The sequence below is a fragment of the Thalassophryne amazonica genome, chromosome 22 (genome assembly GCF_902500255.1).
Source record: "Thalassophryne amazonica chromosome 22, fThaAma1.1, whole genome shotgun sequence".
Taxonomy (NCBI): Eukaryota; Metazoa; Chordata; class Actinopteri; order Batrachoidiformes; family Batrachoididae; genus Thalassophryne; species Thalassophryne amazonica.
Genome location: NC_047124.1, coordinates 538,605 through 565,809, shown reverse-complemented (window position 1 = coordinate 565,809; position 27,205 = coordinate 538,605). Strand labels below are relative to the sequence as shown.

The 27,205-nt window shown below is 41.4% G+C and overlaps 1 pseudogene; it reads left to right on the top strand.

Annotated features, from left to right (window-relative positions):
* Window positions 1–27,205, top strand: part of LOC117504433 — a 77,469-nt pseudogene that overhangs the window by 11,549 nt on the left and 38,715 nt on the right.

Sequence of the window (27,205 nt, the reverse complement as noted above, 5' to 3'; positions counted from 1 at the left end):
TCACATTTTATCCAAATGTAGTTTGAGGAATGATAACACAAATCTACATATAGTCTACAATAAAGGCTTTCAGAACCATTATGTGTGCATCTGGAGGGACTAATTATTACATTAAGAAAGACACAATAATACATATGACATTTTTTTATTATTATTTTTCAAGAACAAACCACACATCAGTGCAAACATTTGTCAGGACACTCGCTCAAGGTCATTCTCGAAGAAATCCAGCAGATGTCACCCTTCAAACTGTATCAAACGCGTCGAAGCAGTGTGTCGATTTTCAGCCAGTTGTGTTGCAGTGGCTCATTGGTTCATGAGGCTTCCTAATTGCCATGACTAACTGCCTCTCTCTGCCCGGTGTGAGCGGCTCAGCTCTGCCCTCACACAGCTCCGTCCCGGCCACAGACAGTCTCTGGAAGAAGTCCACTTTTTCCTTCTGTGTGACTCGCAATGAGCGTTTTGCTTTTTAATTTTCGCTTTTTTGGGCAACACACAATGCTTCACAAACATGGTAACTCAAATAAAATAATAACAATAATAATAAGCTAGTAACTGCGAGGCTGCATGTTCAGCCTCCAGCTGAAAATGAAATGCATTGGCTGAATCGCAGAGAGTGTTAAAAAGAAATTCATGCAGGGACCCAGTCCATCACCTTAATAAATAAATAAAATTGTTAAATTTTACAAGTTGGGGAAAACAACAGAAAGCCACAACCCATCGCCATTTCAGCAAAATATCAAGACTTTGGCCCGACTTTGGCTGAGCTCCTGACACCGGGAAAGATCCAAAACTTGTAAAGATGTGAAAAAATAAATAATTACCCAGGAAAACAGAAAGGGATACACTAAATTTGACAATCTCCATGATGACGCAGTGACATTGTGCCATTACTTATCCCTATAAAGCCCACCCTGTGAAATAATTGTCAGAAAATTCAAATTTTTTGAAAAAAGAGTCTTTATTGGACCTTTTAACAAACCCACCAAAAAAAAACAAACAAACAAAAAAACAACAACAAAAAACAAAAATCTTTTGCATATATGAGTTTTTATTTGTATCATATTTGCTACATTGGGCGTTCTAGCATAAAAATATCCATTTTAAATCCAGAGCAAACATAACATTTCAAACCTATAAAATGCTGCATTTTCTTAGTGAAATTACTGTGGCTCACTTGTTTCAGGCAGCCATTATGAATGTCTCATCTGAAGGCCCTCTGATACATAAGATACTGACATCTGGTGGTTTGTCTGTGCACTACAAGTATCTCATTGTATACAATGGGTTTTTTTTGGGAGAAAATATCACTGATGAAGCAGACATCTCAGAAAATCCTGTATCAAATATGATACAGTTGGCATTATAGGGTTAGGGAGAGCCTTGGACAGTTAATGTTTTAAAACGCAAAAGTACTTTTTATCCGATTACTCGATTAATCGCCAGAATAATACTCGATTACTAAAATAATCGATAGCTGCAGCCCTAATCTCCACAGCTGCTCCTATCGGCGGACACACCTCCTGTCATTTCAGTGCACACACCAACCTGTCACTGTGTCTGTTTGCAAAGCCACACTCGTGGGGGTACTTAGACAAATTTCACATCCAGCTCGACAGTGATCGTCTGCTGACTGTTGTGTTAATAGTGCGAATGGCCGCACATTTTCTTAGTCCCAAACGAGCAGTGTTAGATGCTCGTGTGTGTCACCTGGAATTTGGCTGACACCTGCCGCGAGAGGGTTTGATGGGGTCTCACAGTACACGCTGTCTTTCAGCCGCTGGTGTGTGCAAATAGTTGTAGCAACAGGTGTACGAGGCGTTAGAGGCAGCTACGATTTTACGCGTACTGCATACAATTCTCAACCACATTTGTACTATGTGTGAAGGGGCCTTTAGCAGTGGCAGCAGTGTACCAGATGGTGATGGAAGAGGATGGCAGTGGAGAAGTTCAAAATCATTGTTTTTGGCAGGTTGAACTTCCTCAGCTGCCAAAAAAAGTACATCCTCTGTTGTGAGGATATCCTCATATGTTTTATATATACTCAACAAAAATATAAACGCAACACTTTTGGTTTTGCTCCCATTTTGTATGAGATGAACTCAAAGATCTAAAACCTTTTCCACATACACAATATCACCATTTCCCTCAAATATTGTTCACAAACCAGTCTAAATCTGTGATAGTGAGCACTTCTCCTTTGCTGAGATAATCCATCCCACCTCACAGGTGTGCCATATCAAGATGCTGATTAGACACCATGATTAGTGCACAGGTGTGCCTTAGACTGCCCACAATAAAAGGCCACTCTGAAAGGTGCAGTTTTGTTTTATTGGGGGGGGGGGATAGCAGTCAGTATCTGGTGTGACCACCATTTGCCTCATGCAGTGCAACACATCTCCTTCGCATAGAGTTGATCAGGTTGTCAATTGTGGCCTGTGGAATGTTGGTCCACTCCTCTTCAATGGCTGTGCGACGTTGCGACGACGAACTGGAGTCAGGTCGAGACCCCGATGAGGACGCCGAGCATGCAGATGAGCTTCCCTGAGACGGTTTCTGACAGTTTGTGCAGAAATTCTGTGGTTATGCAAACCGATTGTTTCAGCAGCTGTCCGAGTGGCTGGTCTCAGATGATCTTGGAGGTGAACATGCTGGATGTGGAGGTCCTGGGCTGGTGTGGTTACACGTGGTCTGCGGTTGTGAGGCTGGTTGGATGTACTGCCAAATTCTCTGAAACGCCTTTGGAGACGGCTTATGGTAGAGAAATGAACATTCAATACATGAGCAACAGGTCTGGTTGACATTCCTGCTGTCAACATGCCAATTGCACGCTCCCTCAAATCTTGCGACATCTGTGGCATTGTGCTGTGTGATAAAACTGCACCTTTCAGAGTGGCCTTTTATTGTGGGCAGTTTAAGGCACACCTGTGCACTAATCATGGTGTCTAATCAGCATCTTGATATGGCACACCTGTGAGGTGGGATGGATTATCTCAGCAAAGGAGAAGTGCTCACTATCACAGATTTAGACTGGTTTGTGAACAATATTTGAGGGAAATGGTGATATTGTGTATGTGGAAAAAGTTTTAGATCTTTGAGTTCATCTCATACAAAATGGGAGCAAAACCAAAAGTGTTGCGTTTATATTTTTGCTGAGTAATATATGTGTGTATATATATGTGTGTATATATGTGTGTGTGTGTGTGTATATATATATATATATATATATATATATATATATATATATATATATAAATATATATACACACACAGACCAAATATTTAATATGATGATAGATGACCATTTGATGGTCTTTAAATTGTCTTGCTTTGTCAAACAGGTTCTACTCCATTTCTTACCACTTGCTTTCTCTGTTTTTCTCTTTCTCCCTTGTCCATCATGTTTCATTGTGTGCTTGCTCAATCTGTGTTTTCCTTCGTTTTCTTCATGGTTACATGTAGACATTTCTATTAGTCTTCTTGCTGTGGTCGTGGGTTTCTGTGGCCTCGCCCTGTTGGTTGTATCTCTCTTTGTCTTTTGGAAGCTGTGCTGGCCCATTTTGAGGAACAAGGCACTGTCAGCCCACAATGGAAATCGCCTCCACGTGGGCTTCCCTGAGGCAACCCCACTCAACTCCCCATATGTTCCAGAATTTAAACCAATGGAAATGGACAAGAAGTACCCACTGGACATAAAAGCAAATGGACAGAACTCTGTGAAGCTCATAGAGGCAGCCATGAAGATCAGCCAAACATCTCCAGACATCCCTGCTGAGGTTCAGACGACCCTGAAAGAGAAGATGAGCAAACAAGCAAAGATTCAGCGTCAGACCACTGAACCCACATCCTCCTCCAGGTACCCAGACACCAGTGCAGCCTACAAGGGACGATCTGCAACTCTATATATGTAGTGAACAAAGGGGGCCCAGTGTTGCATGTGGGTGGCAATCTGTGTAGGTTGGTGAATGCTAGAATGCATTTTGAGGTATCAAATTGTGACATTTTGTCAGAGGCCCTTATTTGAACAGTATATAGCCCACAAAAAATTCCATTAAACTGCTTACAGAGTCATGAGGTCACTGGACAGAGGTGTTTGGTGATGCTGATATCTTTTCAGCGGAATGAAGGTTGAGATAAAATTACTGCTCAAACATCTGGCACTTATTATGGTAAATGGACTGCATTCATATCGCGATTTTCCATCTGCATGAGACGCTCAAAGCACTTCACAATAATGCCTCACATTCACTCTGATGTCAGGGTGCTGCCATACAAGGCACTCACTACACACCAGGAGCAACTAGGGGATTAAGGACTTTGCCCAAGGGCCCTTAGTGATTTTCCAGGCAGACTGGGATTCGAACTAAGGCTCCTCTGGTCTCAAGCCCAACACTTAACCACTAGATCATCACCTCCCATAAGGTAGAAACCATCGGTGTTGGGGTGGCCAATCAAATTCCAGCAGTCCCACTCTGTCACTCAGTGTGACATACAGTAGTGTTCAGAGTAATAGTAGTGCTATGTGACTAAAAAGATTAATCCAGGTTTTGAGTATATTTCTTACTGTTACATGGGAAACAAGGTTCAAGGTTCAAGGAACTTTATTGTCTTACCAACTCACATTTCCATGTTAGCGGTACGAAATTTGCACTCAGGTCCCAGTTATTTAAAAACATAAATAATAATTACATATCACCTATTAAAATGAATCAAAATAGTAACCAATATTACGACATTTAATATCAAATATAGATGCATAACTATGATATTGCACTGGGGATTAATAAAACCAATATTGCACATATATTGCACACAGAAAGTTTTTGCATATGAACAATTAAAGTGGTTTAGTGCAGTCTATGTATGATGATGTAAATTCTTATGGAGAACGGCTCGAGTTCAACAGTCTGACAGCCTCAGGGAAGAAGCTGTTTCTGAGCCTAGTAGTTCTACTCTGAATGCTCCTAAACCGCCTGCCTGAGGGAAGGAGCTGAAACAGACTGTGTGCTGGATAGGAGGAGTCCTTCAGAATGCGGAGAGCCCTTCCCCTGCACTGTGATAAGTAGAGATCCAAGGTGGTGGGAAGGCTGCCCCCTACAATCCTCTGTGCAGCCTTTACCACCCTCTGCAGAGCCCCCTTCTCAATAGCTGTACAACTGCCGTGCCACACAGTAATACAGGTGCAGAGGATGCTCTCCAATGCACAGTGATAGAAGCTCATCAGAATGGAGCTCCCAAGTCCAGCTCTCTGCAGCTTCCTAAGGAAATAGAGGTGTTGTTGGGTTTTCCTGACCAAACGGGAGGTATTGGCACCCCAGGTGAGATCACTAGATATGTGCACACCCAGGTACCTAAAGCTGGAAACCACTTCCACAGCTGCTCCTCCAATATACAAGGGAGGGGGATGGCACTTGTTCCTCCTAAAATCCACTACCATATCCTTGGTCTTCTTCACATTGATGCAGAGATTGTTATCTCTGCACTACTGCACCAGATGTTCCACCTCCTCTCTGTATATGGACTCATCATCATCCTTGATGCGTCCCACTACTGCTGTGTCATCCGCAGACTTCACTATATGACAGCTAGGATGTCTTGCTGAGCAGTCATATGTTAGCAGAGTGAACAGAAGAGGACTCAGCACACAGCCCTGAGGTGAGCCAGTGCTGAGGGTGATGGAAGAGGAGATGGTATTGTGGATCCTTACAGTCTGTGGATGGTTGGTCAGGAAGTCCAAAACCCAGTTCCCCAGTGTGGAGCTCAGACCAAGGGAGCAGAGCTTCTGCACCAGGGTCTGTGGGATGATGGTATTAAAAGCGGAGGAAAAGCCCAAAAAGAGCAGGCGGACATATGAATTCCTGCTCTCCAAATGGGTGAGGGCTGAATGAATCAACGCTGAAATGGCATCATCAGTGGAGTGGTTCCTCTTGTAGGCAAACTGGTGAGGATCTACAGTGACATCAATGGAGTCTTTGCTATGGGTCATGACCAACCTCTCAAAGCACTTCATAAATACCGGAGTTAGAGCTATAGGTCGGTAGTCATTCAGGCTTCTCACTGTAGAACACTTGGGGACGGGGGTCTTGCATTAGGGATGCAATTCCAGTAGATTCAGTAGATTCTCACAAATCCAACAAGACCAAGCATTCATGATATGCACACTCTTAAGGCTATGAAATTGGGCTGTTAGTAAAAAAAGTAGAAAAGGGGGTGTTCACAATAAAAGTAGCATCTGCTGTTGACGCTACAAACTCAAAACTATTATGTTCAAACTGCTTTTTAGCAATCCTGTGAATCACTAAACTAGTATTTAGTTGTATAACCACAGTTTTTCATGATTTCTTCACATCTGCGAGGCATTAATTTTGTTGGTTTGGAACCAAGATTTTGCTGGTTTACTAGTGTGCTTGGGGTCATTGTCTTGTTGAAACACCCATTTCAAGGGCATGTCCTCTTCAGCATGAGGCAACATGACCTCTTCAAGTATTTTGACATATCCAAACTGATCCATGATACCTGGTATGCGATATATAGGCCCAACACCATAGTAGGAGAAACATGCCCATATCATGATGCTTGCACCACCATGCTTCACTGTCTTCACTGTGAACTGTGGCTTGAATTCAGAGTTTGGGGGTTGTCTCACAAACTGTCTGTGGCCCTTGGACCCAAAAATAACTATTTTACTCTCATCAGTCCACAAAATATTCCTCCATTTCTCTTTAGGCCAGTTGATGTGTTCTTTGGCAAATTGTAACCTCTTCTGCACGTCTTTTATTTAACAGAGGGACTTTGCGGGGGATTCTTGCAAATAAATTAGCTTCACACAGGTGTCTTCTAACTGTCACAGCACTTACAGGTAACTCCAGACTAGTAATGCGCGATATAAACGATATACGATATAAATGATATAAAAATGTCTATGATAGAGATTTTAATTACATGCTGTATTGCGGTAACGCATGTTGATGACGTCAACTACCCGCGACCCGTTGCTGCATGCATCAAACAACATGGCGGAAGGCGAAACAGAGCGACAAGAACTCGTGAAAAAGACCAGTGCAACTTCCATTATTTGGAATTGGTTTGGATTTAAACCGTCCGACGAAGAGCAGAAAACAATACTCTGCAGAATGTGTGGGGCAACAGTTTTAGCTAAGACCGGCAATACAACTAATCTGTTCTACCACCCCAAAGCAAAACACGCCATTGAATACCAAGAGTGCCAGCGAATGCAGGCGGCCCCAAGCTACAGTCACAAGAACATGGGACAGAAACAACAGAGACTGAACCAGTCCTCCATTGAACAATCATTTTCAAAAGGTACTCCTTACAATCGGAAAAGCCCACGATGGAACGACATTACGAGGGCTATAACTGTTTACTTGTGTAAGGACATGGTACCCTTTCAAACCGTAGAGAGACGCGGCTTTAAAACCATGATCGGAGCTATTGAGCCACGATACGAGCTGCCAAGCCGCAAATACTTTACAGAAACACAGATGCCAAGATTATATTCCGAGCTTCGCGAAAAGGTTGAAAGAGAGCTTTGTGGTTTGAAGTACTTTGCCACTACAGCGGACCTTTGGTCAAGCCGAACCATGGACCCTTTCCTCAGCCTGACCATTCACTATATAACGGACAATTGGAATCTTGGGAGCCGGTGTTTGCAGACGTCGTACTTCCCTACTGAACATACGGCCGAGGAGATAGCACAAGGACTCAAAGATGCGCTCGAGTCATGGGGTTTTAAGGAAGAAAGCCAAGTGTGCATCACCACTGATAATGGAGCGAACGTGGTCAAAGCAGCGTCTCTGAATGACTGGACCAGGCTGCAGTGCTTTGGACATAGGCTGCACCTCGCCATCGGTAGGTTAAGTATTTAGTGCATAATGTTATAATATTTTAACATCCTGCTGTAGTAGGGATGGGTATCGAGAACCGGTTCCTTTCGGGTATCGTTAAGAAATGATTCGATCCACCAACATCAATAACCTTTTTACTTAATGATTCCCTTATCGGTCCTTCAGAGTGTCCGTTGTTTTTGGGGGTGTTTGTCAGGAAAATTATAATTTCTCTACATTGATTACAGACCCTGCAGCGGGTCTGTAATCAACTTTTCTGCAGCGCGGCTTTGCTTTGAACCTTGAACCAATCGAAGCAGTAATTTGCAGATCGAACCAGTGCTTCGATCATTGCTTCGTTGATTAATTTTTTTCTTTCGTTTTCCCCCACTAAAACCCTAAAGAGCATATGGCTGTGAGTATTATTTACCTTTTTATGTTAAAGTGACCTGTTATGGTCTTCTGAAACAGTTAATAGATGTATTTTATAACTTAAAAACGGGACCGATGCTAACATGTTAGCATGTCTATGGCATTTTCAATGTTAATGTTAGCAATAAACAGTTGCAGCTGTCAAGCGTTTGTTGTCGTAAAAGAGTCAAATGTGCATGTAATACGGCATAGTAATGTTGCATTTGTGTTTAGAGATGTAGTATATAGCAAATGCTTTATATTTGTGTTAAGTGAAGTGAAGTGTGTGTGTGTGTGTGTGTGTGTGTAGGTATGTGCGTGTGTGCATGCATGAGAGAGATGGAGAATGAGATTTAATTAACAAATAATATCTTATCAACAGAAAAAAGTGTGAAGGACCCCCGAATCGACCGTGCTGTTGCCTTATGCAAGAAGATTGTAAGTTCCTTTTCCCACTCTTGGAAAAGAAGAAAAGCACTGAAGAAAGCCCAGGTTGAGCACAATCTTCCCTTACAGCGTCTCATCACAGAAACGCCCACAAGGTGGGGGTCACCTTGAGCCACTTGAGCAAGAGAAGGCCCTATCACAGGTACTGAAAGCAGACAAGAAAACCAGACACCTGGTACCCACATGGCAAGATACAGATGTCCTGGAATGCATGAGCAAGACCCTTGGCCCACTGCTTGAGTTCACAGACGCGCTGTCTGAGGAACAGTATGTCAGCGTGTCATACATTAAACCCGTTCTCCACCTTTTCAATAACACTGTTCTTACTGCAGCTGATAATGATGCAGATCTGACCAAGGACATGAAAAGGATCATCCTAGAGTACTTAAATGAGAAGTACTCAGACCCAGAAACTGTTGACCTGCTCGATATGGCCTCACTGGTTGACCCACGGTTTAAAGATACATATATAGCTGATGACCACAAGATGTTCATCAATCAATCAATCAATCATTTTTTTTTATATAGCGCCAAATCACAACAAACAGTTGCCCCAAGGCGCTTTATATTGTAAGGCAAGGCCATACAATAATTATGTAAAACCCCAACGGTCAAAACGACCCCCTGTGAGCAAGCACTTGGCTACAGTGGGAAGGAAAAACTCCCTTTTAACAGGAAGAAACCTCCAGCAGAACCAGGCTCAGGGAGGGGCAGTCTTCTGCTGGGACTGGTTGGGGCTGAGGGAGAGAACCAGGAAAAAGACATGCTGTGGAGGGGAGCAGAGATCGATCACTAATGATTAAATGCAGAGTGGTGCATACAGAGCAAAAAGAGAAAGAAACAGTGCATCATGGGAACCCCCCAGCAGTCTAAGTCTATAGCAGCATAACTAAGGGATGGTTCAGGGTCACCTGATCCAGCCCTAACTATAAGCTTTAAAAAAGCAGTCCTACATATTTGTTTAATATGCGCTTTGAATGACATATCCTGATCAAAAATGACTCCAAGATTTCTCACAGTATTACTAGAGCTCAGGGTAATGCCATCCAGAGTAAGGATCTGGACCAGAGCAGTAGCAGAAATTCAGTCACTGTTGGCGGTGAAAGCTGTAATGGTCACAGAGCCACACACAAGCATAGAAGCTGCAGCTGCTGATGTTGAAGCTGCTGAAGTTGCTGTTGAGACAGAATCGAAGAAAGTCAAACGGAGCCTGGGAAGCTTTTTCAAAAAGGTCTCTGATGGCACAGGTGCTCTCGCTGACAGAGAGGCCATCGAAGGGGAGCTAAAACGTTACCTGAGGACCATGTCGGTTGATGGAGAGACTGACCCCCTGGGCTGGTGGTGGCTGCACCAAGTTCATTTTCCCAGGGTGGCAAGACTGGCCCAGAAATATGTCTGTATCCCGGCCACAAGTGCCCCTTCTGAAAGGGCATTTAGCACAGGGGGCAACATAGTTACATGCCACCGATCTCTGTTGAAGCCAGAGACTGTAGACAAGCTTGTATTTCTGGCAAATAATCTTTAGAGCGTAACAAATGTCAAATGATGTAAACAAGTCTCAGTGAGTTCCCGGCTTTAACATTTATGTTGTGTTATGTTGTATCTTACTATCAGTGGTGTCAAAAGTACACACATTTGTTACTTAAGTAGAAGTATAGATACTGCAGTTTAAAAACACTCTGGTAAAAGTTGAAGTATCAACTTGACCTCTTTACTCAAGTAAAAGTGAAAAAGTATGTGCTCCAAAACCTACTTAAAGTATAAAAGTATAAAGTAACCTTTAAAAAAAAAAGAAAAAAGTAGATGCCACTATATGAATTGAAAGCTTAATTTAAAAACTGATTCGTTCTACATGTGGCCCAAGACCCAAAACCCAAAATTACCCCCAACACCACCTGCACAAAAATGTTTCAATTCTAGAAGCTCTGAAATGCAATCTGGGACTATTCCAGACAATAAACTGGAGTGAGTGCAGCATCCATTTAGTGAGAAAAAAAAAAACAACTTATTCAAATTCATTCCAGTAGTATTCTGCTCTTACTAGGATGCAGCAGTTTTCTAGTTTGGCAGATAGTTCTGGAGGAAATAACTAAAGAAATTAACACATTGAAAATATGGTTTGACCGAAACAAACTGTCATTAAATAAGACAGGGATGAAGTGGAGGTGTAAGAGTCACTATGTGTTTACAGGAAACATTTATTTATTTATGTTCATTGTTAGTTGCTTTTATATTTTCTGTTGTGTTTCTATTCAGGTTCTTTTTGCCTCTTTCTCTAAAATTGTATATAATAATCATTAGATTATTAATATATAAACAAAAATAAATTTAACAAATATTAGAATTTGAACACAAATGCACCCGAACCTGACGAGAGCTGCTTAATGCTAACTTTTAACATTGAAAATCCCATAGACATGCTAACGCGTTAGCGTCGCTCCCGTTTTTAAGTTATAAAATACATCTATCAACTGTTTCAGAAGACCATAACAGATCGGTTTAACATAGAAAAGGTAAATAATACTCACAGAAGTATGCTCTTTAGGGTTTTAGCGGGGGAAAATTAAGCGAAAGAAAGAAAGAATAAACGAAGCAATAGGTCGAAGCATTGCTTCAATCTGCGAACCACTGCTTGATTGGTTCACAGTTCAAAGCAAAGCCGCACTGCAGAAAAGTTGATTACAGGCGCACATGACGTGAAATATATATATAAACATTAAACTGAAGCCAAGAGTAACGAGGCTGTTTGTTTTAAAAATGTAAGGAATAGAAAGTACAGATACTTGTGTGAAAATGTAATGAGTAGAAGTCAGAAGTAGGCAGAAAAATAAGTAATGGAGTAAAGTATAGATACCTAAAAAGTGTACTTAAGTACAGTAACGAAGTATTTGTACTTCGTTACTTGACACCTCTGCTTACTATACAACAGCTGAGATCAAAAGTTTTAAAGGTGGTGTGAAACTTATATTATGCAAATGGTCTTAAGGATTTCAGTATGTTTTTTTTTTTTTTTTTTATACAGAGAAGACACCAAATTTTCTGTTCTTTGCCACTTTATGCCTTCTATACTGTTTGCACTTTTTTGCTGTTTATGGTATGGCACTACTGCAAAGAAACCTTTATACTTGAAAAAATGCTGTTTACTTTACATATGTGCCTTATACTGTAAGTATTCCAATTGTGTTTTCATTTTGCACTTTAATGGTTTCATTTGAAGTATATGTGCACTACACTGATACATTTAAAAAGGCTATGCCTAATACTGGAAGTATTAACTTACTTCACAGTACCAGTTCAGGTAACAAAATGTAACTATGTTGAAAGGATTTTCAGTACAGTGTCTGTTCTTTAAAAAGACACCTCTTTTATTTTTGTTTTTATTTATATCAACATTATGTCTACAGCTTTCTGTATTATTACAGTGGGGGCATAATAAATGTTGTATGCCTACATTCTATGTTCTATCTTTCTTTCAATATACGTATTTAGCCATTTGGCTTTCCTCAGGGTCTATGTAACCTGTTCTGAAATGATTTATTATATAATTTATGTATCGTGATAATATCGTTATCGCAAGAGGTTGCAGTGTGTATCGTGATATGGATTTTTGGCCATATCGCCCATCCCTACTGCAGACTGTCTTTGATCATCCTGGAGCTGATCAATGTACCATTCTGGTTATTCTTCTATCCATTTTGATGGTGGTTTTCCGTTTTCTTCCACGTCTCTGTTTTTTTTTTTTTTGTCCATTTTAAAGCGTTGGAGATCATTGTAGATGAACAGCCTATAATGTTTTGCACCTGCGTATACGTTTTCCCCTCTCCAATCAACTTTTTAATCAAACTATGCTGTTCTTCTGAACAATGTCTTGAACGTCCCATTTTCCTCAGGCTTTCAAAGAGAAAAGCATGTTCAACAGGTGCTGGCTTCATCCTTAAATAGGGGACACCTGATTCACACCTGTTTGTTCCACAAAACTGACAAACTCACTGACTGAATGCCAAACTACTATTATTGTGAACACCCCCTTTTCTACTTTTTTTTTTACTAATAGCCCAATTTCATAGCCTTAAGAGTGTGCATATCATGAATGCTTGGTCTTGTTGGATTTGTGAGAATCTACTGAATCTACTGGTTCCTTGTTTCTCATGTAACAATAAGAAATATACGCAAAACCTGGATTAATCTTTTTAGTCACATAGCACTACTATTATTCTGAACACTACTGTATTTCTGATGTGTGATGTTCGCATACAACAGACTCAGTTCAGAATCAGCTTGTTGTGTCTACACACGCTTGGCATCCTGCAGTAACACAGTCATTTTGAGAATATCTCTAATTTGTCCAAACTCAGTCACTGGAAAAATATCAGAAAATGAGGCTCGAGGTCTCTAATCTTGATTGGTAGGAAATTTGGAAGGCACGAAGGAATGTAGAAACCAGACGTTTGCCGTCCACATGCACCAACAAAGCAGTGTAGATAAAACTGCAAGGCAGTAATAGAAATAACAGTTTCTGAGAGAGTATAAGAAAATCTGGTGGTTCTTTGGAGATCCAATACCAATGCAACATTAAACAGCTCAGCACTTTATATAAGATCCATTATTTAAAGTCAGAGAGCATCTGCTTTCATTTTTTTTAATGTTTCATGTTTTCATATGTTGCCTGAGTTAATGAACTATGAAAAACGACACCATAACACAAGTCACATTCTAGCCAGAGTTAAAATTCTATAATTCACAGGTTAAATAAATAAATGCAAGGACATTTTTGCTCCAACTTTGGTTTGTTCTCCTGTCTACTGAAAGGCTCTATTTAATGTTTTCATAATGCAAAAGCTGTTCTGACAGTTTTTACAAGTTCTGGCCTCTCCTTCAGGTGTTTGGCCCGTCTTATGTGCATCAGAGATTTGTCTGTGACCTTCAAATGGTGTCACTGAAGCTGAGTTTGGTGTTTTAGCAAGGACTGCTCCCAAAAAAAGAAACATCTCCTTGAGGCTCTTCAGTGAGAGTTGCAAAATATCTCCTCGTTTCACTTCACATCTCATAATCACTCAAGGCTGAGCTTTCTGCAACGTGTGACTGAAGCTGCTATGGTAACATCGGCAATCGACTGCAGCTATTAAACAATCAGGGCTGGTTTGTCTTTTTTCTGCAATACTGAATTTAAACCAGGAGATCTATAATTAGCATTGCTGAGTGGTAAAAAGCTGTCAGGGAGGAATGTCTGTTACTATTGGCAAGCTGTTTATCAAGGTCCCCCCCCCCCCCCCCAATAAACCAAAAAATTGACACTTTCCGCTGGTTTTCCATTAATTAATATTGAACCCAGGTTGAATTACACACCCACAAGGGAAGAAGACTGTTAAAGGTTGTACCACTGACAATGTTGACCATTTTGCCTACCTTTGCTAGTGTTTCCTGAATGAGTATTTCTTTCAGAAACCCTGAAAAATAAAACCATAGCACCTAATACACTCAATAAAATAATAATACAATAACATGCTTTTGGAGGGCAGTATGCATTTTTAGAGGCCCGACGTTCACGCCCAGTCTCCCAAAATGACAGATATTTGCCCGAGTTAATACATACCACACAACAACAGCATGTTATTTGCATTATTATCACTTACTGAGATACACAACACATGGAATCACATTAACAATATTTAATGTCATTTCAAAATGCACGACACCCAGCAAATGCGCGTACATAAAAAGTTGGCTCACTTTAACATTTCTCATGTCAGTTGGCGCGCGCTGCTCTCCAAATTCGCCAGTGCGTCCTCATCAAGCTGGCTGCTTTGGCTGCTGTTCATTGTTGTACTATCCATGAGAAAATCATCTGTAATATCCATATTTTCCTCTGTGGACAGTTCTTGGGTTGCGTGCATTATGACATCATCACTTTATACATTTTATTGGGATACCCGCCCACTACTGCGGGCAGGTACAGCCAGGTAGCGTAAATGTAAATCTATGCTACCGGCCCAGCAACGCCTCAGTAAGTGATAATAATGGGTTATACAGGTTGTCATGACTCCAAATCCTCTGAAGCTATTTCATATAGGCCTCAGAACAGACCTCTGAAAGTGAACATGTCTATCACCTAGGGTGGAAAAACTTACCAACCATAATTTACCAGGTACACATCTCCAGTTAATATTATAGCCATTTTAAAGTGGTAGTGATAACAAGATAGGGGTCAACATTTAAAATGCTTCAGTCATATTGAAAACTAGGGATCGGTATTGATAAGATTTTATCGATATCAATGCCATTATCGATTCCCTTATCAATACCTCTTGTGAATTTTGTATTAAAAGTAGGCTTTACAGGTTTTCTATGTATTTCATTGAGTCTTAAAGTAAATAAATATGAAATTAGTCACTGTATCCTTGATCTCTGGACATAAATAAAAATAAACAAAACAATGTTTCACTTTGAAGTTATTAATTCTGACTGGACTCTATCATTCTAACTTGACTCGTCAGAGAGCCGCGCAACGTTTGGAGCTGTGTGAACAGAACGGAGGATGATTCTCGTTTCTTTCTCCCAACAAGACAGGAGTCCCAGTTAGTAACTTTAATCTGCACAAAAGTGACTCACGATTGACATATTCAGGGATGAAAGAGGTGAAAAACAAAAAAAGCTGAAACCCAAAATTACCCCCCAACACCACCTGCAGGAAAATGTTTGAATTCTAGAAGCTCTGAAATGCAATCTGGGACTATTCCAGATGATAAACTGCAGTGAGTGCAGCATCCATTTAGTGAGAAAAAAAAAATACAACTTTCCTTATTCAAATTCATTACAGTAGTATTCTGCTCTTACTAGGATGCAGCAGTTTTCTAACTTGGCAGATAGTTCTGGAGGAAATCACTGAAGAAATTAACAAACTGAAAATATGGTTTGACCGAAACAAACTGTCATTAAACTTAAATAAGACAGGGATGAAATGGAGTGTGAGAGTCACTAGGTGTTCACAGGAAACATTTATTTATTTCTGTATGTATTTATTTATGTTCATTGTTAATTGCTATTATATATTTTCTGTTATGTTTCTATTCAGGTTCTTTTTGTCTCTTTCTCTAAAACTGTATATAATAAGTATATATTGTATATAATAATCATTAGATTATTAATAAACAAAAATAAATTTAAGAAATATTACAATTTGAAAACAAATGCACCCGAACGTGATGACAGCTGCAACGGCTTAATGCTAACTTTTAACATTGAAAATACCATAGACATGCTAACGCGTTAGCATTGCTCCCGTTTTTAAGTTATAAAATACATCTATCAACTGTTTCAGAAGACCATAACAGGTCGGTTTAATATAGAAAAGGTAAATAATACTCACACACGTATGTTCTTTAGGGTTTTAGCGGGGGAGAATTAAGCAAAAGAAAGAAAGAATAAACGAAGCAATAGATCAAAGCATTGCTTCAATCTGCGAACCACTGCTTCGATTGGTTCAAGGTTCAAAGCAAAGCCGCGCTGCAGAAAAGTTGATTATGGACCCGCTGCAGGGTCTGTAATCAATGTAGAGAAATGATCATTTTCCTGACAAACACCCCCCAAAACAACGGCCACTCTGAAGGACCGATAACAGAATCGTTAAGCACAAAGCTTATTGATGTCGGTGGATCGAATCATTTCTTAACGATACCCGAAAGGAACCGGTTCTCGATACCCATCCCTATTGAAAACTATATCTCATTATTTGTCTGATTGTAAAGATTGTAAAAAGGTATAGTTTGGACTATCTGGCTGACTGAATGTTATGGGGTTAAAAACAAAAATGGCAACAAAGGTCAGTTTCAGTTTGTACAGGAGTAAAAAATTTAAGTTGCTCCAATTTTGCTAAAAGGTGACACAAATTCTAAAAAGGGTCTAAAAAGCAATAGTTAGCACCATCTGTTAGGCTTAATGATCACGTTATAGTGTAACATGGAATCCAATGGACGACAACCTTGTTTGACGTTACTTGAAGACCAAACATTCAACACAGTTAAAACTATTCCATTTATTCATCCTATTAGCTCAACCAGTAATTTGCACCAGGGGTGGTGGCCAAGTGGTTAGTGTGTTTGGTTTCAGTGCGTGAGGTTCTCGGTTCAAGAAATTCAACATGCAGACCTGCCTCAGATTTGTCGTGGTGACCCTGAGTGCAAACAAGAGAGCAGCCAAAGGGACTTGCTGATAATTTGCACCACTTTTTAACTTTTGACCCATGTACAAACTGAAATTGACCTTTGTCACCAATTTTGCAGTTTTTATCCCATTCTTTTATGGAATCTTTAAGACCAGACAAATAATGTGGTATAGTTGTCAATATGATTGGAACATTTTTACACGCTGACACCTGTGTAACAAGGCTAGAGCTGCTAGTTGCTCCCGGTGTGTAGCGAGCGCCTTGTATGGCAGCACCCTCACATTGGGGTGAATGTGAGGCATTAGTGTGTAAAGCGCTTTGAGTGTCTGATGCAGATGGAAAAGCGCTATATAAATGTAGTCCATTTACCATTTTACAGCTGCTATCCTTGGATGGTCACCAGACACTTTTCAGGTCATTTGACAAGTGATGCCATATCGCAGACTTAAGCTGTGTATTTGAATGCTTGGTATTGAAAATAGTTGCATTTTCCTCAAATATGGCTCAAGAACCCACCTCAGTAATGCTAATGTTAGATTATTTTATCACGGTGAGTGATCTTCAAAGAATTGGACAAGAAATGGACATTAAGGTTTAGATGTTGTATTGTAAAGAGTTGTTACACTGATACAGAGAATCATCTCAGTGCTGGGATCTTGACCAGGTCACATGCAAACACCAGGAACAAAGAACCTCAACTTCCTTTGTCCTCTAACTTTTATTCCTGTGCCTAAGCCACTCCATGTGGGTGGTCTTTAGCCTGTCTTGAATCAGTGTCTATGTGACTTGGCTCCAAAGTGAGGTGAAATAGGCGGGCATCTGTTGGCATTGCATTCAAGGTTGTTATGTAAAAATCCTATAGTGTGTTTATGTTCACCAAGGGAACGAGCCAGCGACGTCACGCTAGCTAAGAAGGAAAGTGGGCTCTTTCTTTAACCAGGCAGAAAATAAAGAGCAGCAGCACCGTCAACACAGGAATATCAGCTAGCGGTGGCTAGCATCGGGCTGAGTCGGGCCTACAGTGGCGGCCAACAGCGGGCTGAGTCGGGCCTACAGTGGCGGCCTATAGCGGCGGCCAACAGCGGGCTGAGTCGGGCCTACAGTGGCGGCTAGCATCGGGCTGAGGCAGGCCTCCATCGACGGCCAACAGCGGGCCGAGACGGGCCTCCATCGGCAGCCAACAGCGGGCTGAGTCGGGCCTACAGCGGCAGCCAGCACCGGACTGAGGCGGGCCTCAAATCACAGGCCAGGATCTAACAACAACCTGCTACATCATGGGACCAAAGAAAAATATGGCCACACTTGAAGAAGAATTAGATGAAATCAAGAAATCACTAAACTTCATGTCAGATGAGCTGGGTAAAGTGGCTAAACAGCAAATGTTGCTTGATTTCCTTAAATCAGAAGTGCCTGACTCTGTGGTATAACTCACAAACTCTCAGCTTAAAGCAGATAACCCGTAAGTTGGAGAGGAAATGGCGTCTCACTAATTTCGAAGATCTTCAGTTAGCCTGGAAAAAGAGTCTGTTGCTCTATAAAAAAGCCCTCCGTAAAGCTAGGACATCTTACTACTCATCACTAATTGAAGAAAATAAGAACAACCCCAGGTTTCTTTTCAGCACTGTAGCCAGGCTGACAAAGACTCAGAGCTCTATTGAGCCGAGTATTCCTTTAACTTTAACTAGTAATGACTTCATGACTTTCTTTGCTAATAAAATTTTAACTATTAGAGAAAAAATTACTCATAACCATCCCAAAGACGTATCGTTATCTTTGGCTGCTTTCAGTGATGCCAGTATTTGGTTAGACTCTTTCTCTCAGATTGTTCTGTCTGAGTTATTTTCATTAGTTACTTCATCCAAACCATCAACATGTCTATTAGACACCATTCCTACCAGGCTGCTCAAGGAAGCCCTACCATTATTTAATGCTTCGATCTTAAATATGATCAATCTATCTTTATTAGTTGGCTATGTACCACAGGCTTTTAAGGTGGCAGTAATTAAACCATTACTTAAAAAGCCATCACTTGACCCAGCTATCTTAGCTAATTATAGGCCAATCTCCAACCTTCCTTTTCTCTCAAAAATTCTTGAATGGGTAGTTGTAAAACAGCTAACTGATCATCTGCAGAGGAATGGTCTATTTGAAGAGTTTCAGTCAGGTTTTAGAATTCATCATAGTACAGAAACAGCATTAGTGAAGGTTACAAATGATCTTCTTATGGCCTCAGACAGTGGACTCATCTCTGTGCTTGTTCTGTTAGACCTCAGTGCTGCTTTTGATACTGTTGACCATAAAATTTTATTACAGAGATTAGAGCATGCCATAGGTATTAAAGGCACTGCGCTGCGGTGGTTTGAATCATATTTATCTAATAGATTACAATTTGTTCATGTAAATGGGGAGTCTTCTTCACAGACTAAGGTTAATTATGGAGTTCCACAAGGTTCTGTGCTAGGACCAATTTTATTCACTTTATACATGTTTCCCTTAGGCAGTATTAGAAAGCATTGCTTAAATTTTCATTGTTACGCAGATGATACCCAGCTTTATCTATCCATGAAGCCAGAGGACACACACCAATTAGTTAAACTGCAGGAATGTCTTGCAGACATAAAGACATGGATGACCTCTAATTTCCTGCTTTTAAATTCAGATAAAACTGAAGTTATTGTACTTGGCCCCACAAATCTTAGAAACATGGTGTCTAACCAGATCCTTACTCTGGATGGCATTACCCTGACCTCTAGTAATACTGTGAGAAATCTTGGAGTCATTTTTGATCAGGATATGTCATTCAATGCGCATATTAAACAAATATGTAGGACTGCTTTTTTACATTTGCGCAATATCTCTAAAATTAGAAAGGTCTTGTCTCAGAGTGATGCTGAAAAGCTAATTCATGCATTTATTTCCTCTAGGCTGGAGTATTGTAATTCATTATTATCAGGTTGTCCTTAAAGTTCCCTGAAAAGCCTTCAGTTAATTCAAAATGCTGCAGCTAGAGTACTGACGGGGACTAGAAGGAGAGAGCATATCTCACCCATATTGGCCTCTCTTCATTGGCTTCCTGTTAATTCTAGAATAGAATTTAAAATTCTTCTTCTTACTTATAAGGTTTTGAATAATCAGGTCCCATCTTATCTTAGGGACCTCATAGTACCATATCACCCCAATAGAGCGCTTCGCTCTCAGACTGCAGGCTTACTTGTAGTTCCTAGGGTTTGTAAGAGTAGAATGGGAGGCAGAGCCTTCAGCTTTCAGGCTCCTCTCCTGTGGAACCAGCTCCCAATTTGGATCAGGGAGACAGACACCCTCTCTACTTTTAAGATTAGGCTTAAAACTTTCCTTTTTGCTAAAGCTTATAGTTAGGGCTGGATCAGGTGACCCTGAACCATCCCTTAGTTATGCTGCTATAGACTTAGACTGCTGGGGGGTTCCCATGATGAACTGAGTGTTTCTTTCTCTTTTTGCTCTGTATGCACCACTCTGCATTTAATCACTAGTGATCGATCTCTGCTCCCCTCCACAGCATGTCTTTTTCCCGGTTCTCTCCCTCAGCCCCAACCAGTCCCAGCAGAAGACTGCCCCTCCCTGAGCCTGGTTCTGCTGGAGGTTTCTTCCTGTTAAAAGGGAGTTTTTCCTTCCCACTGTTGCCAAGTGCTTGCTCACAGGGGGTCGTTTTGACCGTTGGGGTTTTTCTGTAATTATTGTATAGCTTTTGCCTTACAATATAAAGCGCCTTGGGGCAACTGTTTGTTGTGATTTGGCGCTATATAAATAAAATTGATTTGATTTGATTTGATGGGTGAAATCAAGCAGCTGAGGAACATAATAAAGGAAAAGGACAATAAAATCAATGACCTGGAAAGAAGGATTGAAGATTTGGAGCAGTACACAAGAATGGATGATGTAATTATAGAATCAGAATCAGAAGAATTTATTGCCATTGCCAGTGAACAGGATTCACAGACTAGGAATTTGCTTCGGTACAATGGTGCAACATTAAGAAGAGATAAAATGCTAAGATAAAATACAACATATGTGTCAAAATAAGATAAAATCTAAGATTAAAAAAAATATGAAATATGAAAGTTTGTGTGCAACAGAAAATCAGAGAAACAGAAAAACAGTGCAGTGGGAGGAGTGCAATTAAAAACCAAAGTGACCCGTGATAAAATGATAAAGTGACAGAGTTAAGCTTAAGGTGACTGAGTTATGAGGAGTTCATGAGTCTAACGGCAGAGGGGAAGAAACTGTTCTTATGGCGGGAGGTTCTGGTCCGGATGGACCGTAGCCTCCTGCCAGAGGGGAGTGGTTTGAACAGACCGTGTGCAGGGTGAGAAGGGTCGGCTGTGATCCGACCTGCTTGGCCCAGAGTCCTGGAGACGTGCAGGTCGTGGAGAGATGGAAGGCTACAGCCGATCACCTTCTCAGCAGAGGCCACAATGCGCTGCAGTCTGTCTGTCCCTGGCTGTGGCCCCGGCGTACCACACCGTGATGGAGGAGCAGAGGATGGACTCGATGATGGCCGTGTAGAACTGCACCATGTAGTGTGTGTGTTATAAATGGTTTAGACACTACTCATCGGAGTTACGCCAGTATTACAGCTGGCAAGTGCAAGGACGGGGAGGACGCACCATCAGAGGAGCTGCAAACACTGGAATGGCAAGTAATGCAATTTCTTGAAAGCAAAGACATAAGAATTCATCCAAAACAGTGTTGCAGCATGCCATACACTTCCTCGCCAGAACACCAAGACAAAACCAGTAATTGTGGTTCGTTTTGTGAATCGAAAGCATAAAATTGACCTGCTGAGACAAGCAAAATATCTGAAATGAACTGGTGTGTACATAAATGAACGTCTAACAAAAAAAGAATGCTGAAATTGCCAGACAGGCAAGGTTACTGAGAAAAGTGAACAAAATTCAAGCAACGTGGACAAGAAACTGCAAAGTAATGATCCGACTGAAGGGAACACCAAAATCAAATCAATTTTATTTATATAGCGCCAAATCACAACAAACAGTTGCCCCAAGGCGCTTTATATTGTAAGGCAAGGCCATACAATAATTACAGAAAACCCCAACGGTCAAAAACGACCCCTGTGAGCAAGCACTTGGTGACAGTGGGAAGGAAAAACTCTCTTTAAACAGGAAGAAACCTCCAGCAGAACCAGGCTCAGGGAGGGGCAGTCTTCTGCTGGGACTGGTTGGGGCTGAGGGAGAGAACCAGGAAAAAGACATGCTGTGGAGGGGAGCAGAGATCGATCACTAATGATTAAATGCAGAGTGGTGCATACAGAGCAAAAAGAGAAAGAAACAGTGCATCATGGGAACCCCCCAGCAGTCTACGTCTATAGCAGCATAACTAAGGGATGGTTCAGGGTCACCTGATCCAGCCCTAACTATAAGCTTTAGCAAAAAGGAAAGTTTTAAGCCTAATCTTAAAAGTAGAGAGGGTGTCTGTCTCCCTGATCTGAATTGGGAGCTGGTTCCACAGGAGAGGAGCCTGAAAGCTGAAGGCTCTGCCTCCCATTCTACTCTTATAAACATTAGGAACTACAAGTAAGCCTGCAGTCTGAGAGCGAAGCACTATATTGGGGTGATATGGTACTATGAGGTCCCTAAGATAAGATCAATCAATCAAACTTTATTTATAGAGCACTTTTCATACAATTAAATGCAACACAGAGTGCTTCACAAAGTAAAAACAGTACCATTGAACTATCGACCCACATAAAAACATCAACCCACAAAAATTCACTTCGTACACACCACCGCTCACCACACACACACGCACATTAAAAGAATAAGAAAATAAAAGGCAATAACAATTTAAACAAGATAATAAAAATAAACATTAATTAAAAGCTAAACTAAAAAGATGGGTCTTGAGCCTATTTTTAAAAACCTGAACATTCTCTGCAGCCCTGAGCCCCTCCGGCAGACTATTCCAAAGACGAGGATCGTAAAACTGAAAAGACGCCTCGTCATGAGTGTGTGTTCTAACTTTAGGAATGACTAACAGTCTGCTGCCAGAGGAGCGCAGAGTGCGTGAGGGTTCATATGGTAAAAGCAATTCTGAAAAATAAGAAGGGCCAAGACCATTAAGACATTTAAAAACCATTAAAAGAACCTTAAAATCAATCCTAAACGACACGGGGAGCCAATGCAGCGATTTTAAAACAGGTGTAATATGCTCCCGCTTTGTAGTCCTTGTCAGAACATGAGCTGCAGAATTTTGCAAGAGTTGGAGGCCAGATATATTCTTCTTAGGAAGACCAGAAAGCACGGCATTACAATAGTCAATACGACTAGTGACAAAAGCATGCATCAGCGTCTCCGTGTTGGCTCGAGAGAATGGGGCGGACTCTGGCAATGTTCTTAAGATGGTAAAAACCTATTTTAGTGATATGTTTAATGTGTGGAATAAAAGTCAGCTCAGAGTCTAAAATTACACCCATGTTTCTCACTTGTGGAGATGAATTAAAAGAAACAGACTGAAGTTTTGGTAAAAGTTTCATTCTCAGGGCCTCAGGACCAATAACTAAAACTTCGGTTTTGTCCTGGTTGAGATGGAGAACGTTTTCTGCCATCCAGGATTCGATATCTAAGATACAGTTAAAAAGTGTGTCCACTGGTCTTGTGTCATCAGAAACACAGAGACATACAGCTGTGTATCATCTGCGTAGCTGTGAAAGCTAACTCCATGTCTCCTGATGACACCACCAAGCAGGAGCATATACAGGTTAAAAAGGACTGGTCCCAAAATCGAACCCTGGGGCACACCACATGTGACTTCATGAACATGAGAAGAGCAGGTATTGAGACTTACCATAAAAGTCCTGTCTGTAAGATACGAAGTAAACCATTTGTGCACAGTACCAGAGAGGCCAATGTTCTTCAAACGAGCTAAAAGGACAGTGTGGTCCACTGTATCAAAAGCTGCGCTCAGATCCAGTAGAACCAACACTGTCAACTTCTTAGAATCAAAATTTAATCTAAAATCATTTAATATAAAAATAAACTAACATTGTTATACGATTTACAAGCAGAAATGTAAAAATGAATTATTAAGACAGGCAAAGAATTTGAAAGGAACGAGTGTCTATATGAATGAGCATCTAACGAAAAAAATGCAGATATTGCCAGGGAAGCAAGACTACTAAAAAAACAGAAACACTTTGTTGCTACATGGGTCTGGAATTGTAGGGTGTGGATTAGAGTGAAAGAAGGAAAAAATGGTATACAAATCAAAAACATGGAGGACCTTACAAAATACAGACCTGAATAGACAATCAAATATGACATCTGTTGGTAATTTGACCAACAAAAAATCAGATTAAACATGGAAACAGATGATAAAATATATGACATAGACACTAATATTGATGAAAGTATATATGACTTAAAAACGATTGGTTGCGAGTATTATACGGAAGAACAGCTAAATAGTGGAAAAAATTGCAGAAGATACCCTGTCACTCTTACATATAAACAGTCGAAGCTTGTATTGTAAAATGTCACAAATAAAAGATTATTTAAATCAGTTTAAAAATAAATTTAGTATTGTTGCAATCACTGAGTCTTGGCTTAATGATGATCTCATGGCTGATGTTCAAATGGAGGGATATGAGCTGTATTTTGTAAACAGAAGAGATAAAAAAGGCGTAGGTATTGCTCTGTACATAAAAACAGATCTGATATGTACAATTGTAGAAGAAATGACAAGTATGGATGATGTCATAGAAATTGTAACAGTGGAACTTATACATGAAACATCTAAGAATATTCTAATTAGTTGTGTATACAGAGCACCTGACTCATGTGTTGTGAAATTTACAGATAAAATAATAGTTATTCCATCAAATTAAAAACAAAATGCTTTATATGTGTGGAGACTTTAACATTAACATAGAAAGCTCCAGCTGCCAAAGAATAAGTGATTTTGTGAACTCATGTATAGTTTGGGTTTATTCCTGTTGTGTGTTGGGGGGTGTGGCTGGATGTTTTGGTGGTCTTTTCTTTTCTTTGCTCTTCAGGTGGCATGGAAACTGATTTGTCAGTGGAGAAGGTGCTGGCTGAAGAATCCTCACCCTCATCAACATCATGTGAAGCACCTGTGACTGGTGCTCACATGCAACCTTAAAGACTTTCAGCTGAAGCAGATAATTGGATGGCGTTCTGCATTTAAGGCATGTGTGATTCAAGCAGAACTGCCGGGAACTCGACCTTGTGATGTTCGTTTGTGAGACGCTGAGGACCGCGCCTGGGTTTGACACATCGAGCCCGTGAAGCAAGGAAGGGTGAGGACACATGCTGTCAGCACACATCAAAGGTGATTAAGTGTTTGACTAATTGTTGATAGTAACTTGGTGTTTTGTTACACAGTATACTTGAATTGTGATGAGAATTGTGCAGCTTGCTTCTCACTGCTGTGGCATGCGGATAAGTGATCCTCCACCTGTTGTGAGAAGCTGCTCATTTGCATAAAGTTAAAAAGATACAGACCTGAATGTGTTGCTGATAGCGTGTGTCTTTTGAAAGTTATTGTTGTAACTGCTGACTTACCTCACCTCTTCTTTGCTTCACAGAGAGTCAGTTTGTCGTGTCCACCTGGGGGGTGTTTGGCGGTGGTAGTGGGTCCAGGAGCGCCGGGCTTTGATCCTTGCGGGCGCTGGAGAGCGTACCAACAGTCACTCCACCAGAAGGATGCTATTTTTGTTTTTACACCTTTTAAGCACAGCGGGTGAAATAAATATATTGTTTTTTGGAACCGCTTTTCTGGTTATTTTTAGCGCTGGGTTCCGTCTGACGCAGGTCCGCTCCTCAACCCGCGTCGACACATAACAGTAGTTCCCGGCCATTCCATAATGGACCCAGCGGCAGAGGCGGTTCCTTTTGCCGAAAAAGTTCAAGAACACTTGGAGAAAATATGGGAGCAATTACAGCATCTCGCAAACCAAATTAAACAAACAGACGCCCGTGTTACGGAGCTTGCAGCGCAAGCCGTTCTGCTTCCTGCTGCTCCAGCTGCGGCATCATCGATACTAGTGCAGATAACTCCGTCACCCAGAGATACGGCGTCCGAACCGATTGTTTGTCGTCCGGAGCCTTGTGCGGTGATGCAATGTTCTCTGGTTTCTGCTCAGTCAGGTTGGAGTGCCGCAGCTTTACGAGGAATGTTTGTAGATGGGTTAAATGAGTCATTAAAAGACGAGCCGGCAGTCCGTGACGAGCCAAACGATTTAGATGAGCTAATATCGTTGGTGATTCATCTAGATGATCGGATGAAGGAGCGTGGACGCGAGAGAGGAGCCCATCAGAGCGGGTTTTTTCGTCTCGGGGCTTTCCCCGACACAAATCTGGGCCGCCTCTTCTTCGCCCCACTGAGGCTCCTCCGACGGGACCTCTGGCTCCTCCTGTTGACGAGCCCATGCAGCTCGGACGAGCAGAGATTCCTGTATTGCCCCGACACGTAAGCGTCAAGAGAAATAATGGTGACGTATCTCCAGGTGTTCTGGGACAGGCAAAATAACACACATAAAAAAAAAAAAAAAAATCTAGCACGAGTAAATGTTTTGTTTTCTTTAAATAGGGGTTATAATTGTATGGGGAGTCAGAGGCGTATCTGGTGGAGTGATTGTTATGCGGTTAGAAGTCCGCCTGGGCTCACTTAATCGTTAATTTTTTATGTGTTTTTAGGTATTTTCTGTTTGGGTTGTTGGGTCGTTTTATTTTGTTGTTTTTTATTTCTCTACATCCCTAACCCCAACCTCACTTGCTCCAAGACCGTTTGTCTTGTGGGTTGTGGGGTGGTGCAGGTTGGTCACGCTGAGCATTCTCAGAAGACCTCTGCACCTGGGGGGGGTGTTAGAGGCGTTTTTTTTGGTTTGGTTAGGGCCCGGTTCCACTCCAGCCTCGGTGAGCCTTTGTACCGTTCGTCATTGGTGTTGCCGGGGTGTGGTGCAGCGGAGACTTACCTCGGTCGGAGGGGTGGGCCGATCTGTTGCCGTTCGCCATTTCGGTAGTTCCACCCCTCCCGAGAGGCTGCGGTATGGTCGAGTTGGGGCACCAGACGCATTTCCGGTTCTCTGCTGCGCCTTGGGGTTGGAGCTGGGTTAGTTTTTTCCTGTTCCCTTCTCCGGCTTAATATTTTGAGCCGTTCGCCAAAATTGAGCCGCCGAAGGGCTCTGGGAGGGACCTGGGGTCTTTCGGGGTGCCGGGGAGAGTAACAGGGTTTATGGTCGTTTTATATCCCTCCGGGGTTGTTTTTGGTAGTCCTCCGGGGGTTGATTTTTGATTTTGTTCTGTTTCCTTCCGGGTTCCACCTCCAG